The sequence below is a fragment of the Arachis hypogaea genome, chromosome 14, assembly GCF_003086295.3.
Source record: "Arachis hypogaea cultivar Tifrunner chromosome 14, arahy.Tifrunner.gnm2.J5K5, whole genome shotgun sequence".
Lineage (NCBI taxonomy): Eukaryota > Viridiplantae > Streptophyta > Magnoliopsida > Fabales > Fabaceae > Arachis > Arachis hypogaea.
The window spans coordinates 45,089,769-45,094,720 of record NC_092049.1 but is presented as its reverse complement, the minus strand read 5'-3'; the positions used below and the strand labels follow the sequence as shown (position 1 = coordinate 45,094,720).

The 4,952-nt window shown below is 38.7% G+C and overlaps 1 non-coding gene across 1 annotated transcript; it reads right to left on the bottom strand.

The window, feature by feature from the left end:
* Positions 1–3,888: 3,888 nt before the first annotated feature.
* On the bottom strand, positions 3,889–3,995 carry LOC112746155 (small nucleolar RNA R71). The gene has a single exon (XR_003174051.1). It is a non-coding gene; the product is annotated as a small nucleolar RNA R71 (small nucleolar RNA).
* Between the last annotated feature and the right edge of the window lie 957 nt (positions 3,996–4,952).

Below are 4,952 nucleotides of genomic sequence, written 5' to 3'. Positions count from 1 at the left end.
TTTACAGAAATGAGTAAATGATGCAGAAATCTACTTCCGGGGCCCACTTGGTGTGTGCTTGGGCTGAGTATTGAAGCTTTCACGTGTAGAGGTCTTCCTTGGAGTTGAACGCCAGTTTGTAACCTGTTTTTGGCATTTAACTCTGCTTTGCAACCTGTTTCTGGCGTTTAACTCCAGAATAAGGCAGAGAGCTGGCGTTGAACGCCAGTTTGCGTCGTCTAAACTCGAACAAAGTATGAACTATTATATATTGCTGAAAATCCCTCGATGTCTAATTTCCAACACAATTAAGAGCACACCATTTGGACTTCTGTAGCTCCAGAAAATCCATTTTGAATGCAGGGAGGTCAGAATCCAACAGCATCTGCAGTCCTTCTTCAACCTCTGAATCTGATTTTTGCTCAAGTCCCTCAATTTCAGCCAGAAATTATCTAAAATCACAAAAAAACACAAAAACTCATAGTAAAATCCAGAAATGTGATTTTTATTTAAAAACTAATAAAAATATACTAAAAACTAATCAAATCATACTAAAACCTATGTAAAAATAATGCCAAAAATTGTATAAATTATCCGCTCATCACAACACCAAACTTAAATTGTTGCTTGTCCCCAAGCAACTAAAAATCAAATAGGATAAAAAGAAGAGAATATACTACAAATTCAAAAATATCAATGAAACTTAGCTCTAATCAGATGAGCGGGACTAGTAGCTTTTTGCCTCTTGAATAGTTTTGGCATCTCACCTTATCCTTTGAAGTTCAGAATGATTGGCAACTATAGGAACTTAGAATTTAGATAATGTTATTGATTCTCCTAGTTCAGTATGTTGATTCTTGAATACAGCTACTTTATGAGTCTTGGCCGTGGCCCTAAGCACTTTGTTTTCCAGTATTACCACCGGATACATAAATGCCACAGACAGATAACTGGGTGAACCTTTTCAGATTGTGAATCAGGTTTGCTAGAGTCCCCAATTAGAGGTGTCCAGGGTTCTTAAGCACACCCTTTTTTTGCTTTGGACCTTGACTTTAACCGCTCAGTCTCAAGTTTTCACTTGACACCTTCACGCCACAAGCACATGGTTAGGGACAGCTTGGTTTAGCCGCTTAGGCCATGATTTTATTCCTTTAGGCCCTCCTATCCATTGATGCTCAAAGCCTTGGATCCTTTTTACTACCCTTGCATTTTGGTTTTAAGGGCTATTGGCTTTTTGCTCTTGCCTTTTGGTTTTAAGAGCTTTTGGCTTTTTCTGCTTGCTTTTTCTTTTTCTTTCTTTTTTTTCGCTATTTTTTTCTTTTTTATTTTTTTCTGCAAGCTTTTGTATTCACTGCTTTTTCTTGCTTCAAGAATCAATTTTTATGATTTTTCAGATTATCAATAACATTTCTCCTTTTTCATCATTCTTTCAAGAGCCAACATATTTAACATTCATAAACAACAATATGAAAGACATATGCACTGTTCAAGCATTCATTCAGAAAACAAAAAGTATTGTCACCACATCAAAATAATTAAACTAGTTTCAAGGATGAATTCGAAACCATGTACTTCTTGTTCTTTTGTAATTAAAACAGTTTTCATTTAAGAGAGGTGATGGATTCATAGGACATTCGTAGCTTTAAGACATAGAAACTTAAACACTAATGATCATATAGTAAAGACACAAACATAAATAAAACATAAAGCATAGTAAACAAAAAATAGGAAAATAAGAACAAGGAGATTAAGGAACGGGTCCACCTTAGTGAGGGCGGTGATAAACCACTATTTTATGGTTTATATTGTGTTTAATTGTGTGGTTTTATCATGATCCTTACCCACTTATTCATTAAATTAGCATGAAATTATAATTCCTTCCTGAATTTATAACATGTTTGAAAACTGCTTCCTAGAGACTTTAATTATGTATTTTTAATTCTCTTTTATTCCATTCGATGCCGTGATCTGTGTGTTGAATGTTTCAGACTTTATAGGGCATGAATGAGTTGGAGATTGGAAAGAAAGCTAGCAAAAATGGAAGGAACACAAGAATTTGAGGAGTTAACCAGCGAGAAGTGACGCGGTCGCATGGCTCACGCGACCGTGCGAAGGAGAGCAAATCGCAGTGACGCGACCGCATGACTCACGTAGCTGCGCGGATTGGAAAAGCTCAGGCGACGCGGTAGCGTGGATGACGCGAACGTGTGGCAAGGAAAAGCGCGAATGACGCGTCCGCATGGATGACGCGATCGCGTGACATGTGCGATCTGCATAATCTGCAGACTTCACTGGGGGCGATTTTGGACCTTATTTCGACCCAGTTTTCAGCCCGGAACAGCAGATTAGAGCAAGAGAATATGCAGAAACAAAGGACAGCATTCATTCTACACAGTTGACAGTTTTATATCTAGTTTTTCCTCCTCTAGGTTTTTTTCTCTAGGTTTTTAGAAATTTAATTTTCAATTGATCTTAGCATTGGAACATTGAGAAGAGTTATTTTCCTCATCAAGACTTCGTCATTCTAGTTCGCTCTCTTAACTTGGTTTTATTCTTCCATGTTCTTTGTTTTGTTCAATTTTGTTATTTGAATATTTTCATGATTATTTCATACAAGGATTATTTCTCCCATTTTAATTTATTTTCCATTCCAATAATCATGGCTTCTTTTAATTCCCTTTCATGTGTTATGGATTTATTATTTGCAATGAGTGAGTAGTTCCCTCACTTGATGGGGAGTTGATTGAAGGAAACTCTTGAGTTGGAAGGATTGAAATAAAAATTGTAATTGGATTAACTGTTGGATTGTTATCTAATCACTAACACCAATCCCTTTGAACTAAGTGGGTTGCAACCCGTGAATAGATCTAGCATTCCTTTACCTAGCATTCCTAAACAGAACAACCATTAATTATAAATTAATCTTGAAATCATCCTATCAACAATAGAGATTCCAACTAATCAACTCCCAGTCAAGGCGTTTATTCATATTATTTAAATTTCCTCTTTTTTTTTAATTTTCCCTCTACTTAACTCAATTTCTTGGAACATCTAATTAATAAAATAGCACACTTTTCTGTAACTCGTTGGGAGACGACCTGGGACTCCAACTCCCAGTAATTTTTAGTTTAAACTTTCTGTGACATGTTTCTAAATTGATAGGCAGATTTTCGGTGAGTTAAGAACTATACTTGCAACGTAACTATTTTAATCATTTCTAATTCACTAACTTCTGTGCCTCATCAATTTTTGGCGCCGTTGCCGGGGAGTTGCAATAGAGTGCTAAAGTTATTAATTAGAATTTATTTATTTGCATTTTATTTTATTTTGCTACTATGAGCTGCATGTTTCTTCCGACAAATGACGCGTTCACTTCCTGATCCGCGCTTGCTAATATTCGATCCTGAAATTGAAAGGAGTATTTCACGAATAAGACGAGAACAGCGTCGGTTAGTCCGCTCTGAGGTCAGATCTGAGAGTGAACTTGAGGAAGAAACCAGCCCCCGTTCTACTAATTTGGTTGTTTTACGTGCAGAAGACATGGCAGCTAGGAGAGTTACCATCTAGGAGGAAGGAGCCCCTGATTTTACAATGCAACCGTTTCAAGCGCATCATCCAGCGGTAGCTACAGATTTTAAAATAAAGACCGCACTGCTAAATTTGATGCCCAAGTTTCATGGCCTACCTGCTCAAGAGCCTATCAAGCACTTGAGAGATTTCCAGGCAGCCTGTTCTACTGTCAGGCGTGATGGTACTGATGAAACTTCAATTTTGCTTAACGCTTTCCCGTTTTCTCTCGAGGGAAAAGCAAGAGAGTGGTACTACAATCAACCTCTGGCAAATGTATCCAACTGGGATACACTCAGAAAGGAGTTTTTGGAAAAATTCTTTCCATCTGAAGTTACTGATAAACTGAAGAAGGATATTTCCACAATTGTTCAGGATGACAATGAAACTCTCTTTGAATACTAGGAGCGCTTCAATAATCTTCTGGAAGCATGCCCCCACCACAGGATTGACAAGATAGTGTTACTTAGCTATATCACACAGGGCATGAGGCCCCAAGATAAGACCACATTGGAAAGTGCTAGCAATGGGTCTATGAAGAAGTACAAAACCACCGATGAGGTTTGGCAATTGATCAGTGATTTAGCTGAATCTTCTAGGAACCACAAGCAAAAGCAAGGCCGTTCAAAAGCCGTTGCAGAAGTATCCTCTAATAGAGAGACTGCTGCTCTAGCTAAGAGTATATGCGAGATGACCAACTTGCTGAAGCAGATGCAATTGAATCAACAGCAAGCTCAGCAAGCTCCTCCACCACAGCAAAACCAACAACTAGTCCCGCAAAGAATTTGCAGAATCTGTGCTGATTACAGCCATTACACTGATGAATGCCCGCAGCTCCAACAAGAAGACAACATGGTGGCATCCACTCATAACTTCTATGACCGCCCCAACCAAGGGTACAATCAAAGTGGAAATAATAACCATGGATGGCAGGACAATTCTAACCAGAATTGGAGGGACAACAATAACAGAGGAGGCAGAGATAATCAGGAAAATTAGAGGAGGAATAATAACAACAACAGGCAGCAGAATCAACCTTATAGAGCACCTCACCTGAGGAAAAACCAAGGACCACAAAACAATCAACAGCAGACATCCCAATTTACTCATTCTTCTTTATCTCCTAATGAAGAGCTACTACAATCTTTTGAGCGAAGACAACAGACCATGGAAAATAACATGTATAATATTAACGCCAGTCTGAATGGTCTCACCTCTACTTTGCAAGCTCTTATGTCACAGCTTGGATCAACGCAAAATTCCAGTAACCAACCTTCAAGCTCCACTGGAATCCCCTCTCAACCATTACCCAATCCAAAGGGAGGCATTAATTCCATCACCCTAAGGTCGGGAACCACACTGCAGGAGAGGAGTCAGGAGGAACCAAGCCCACCAGAACACACCTC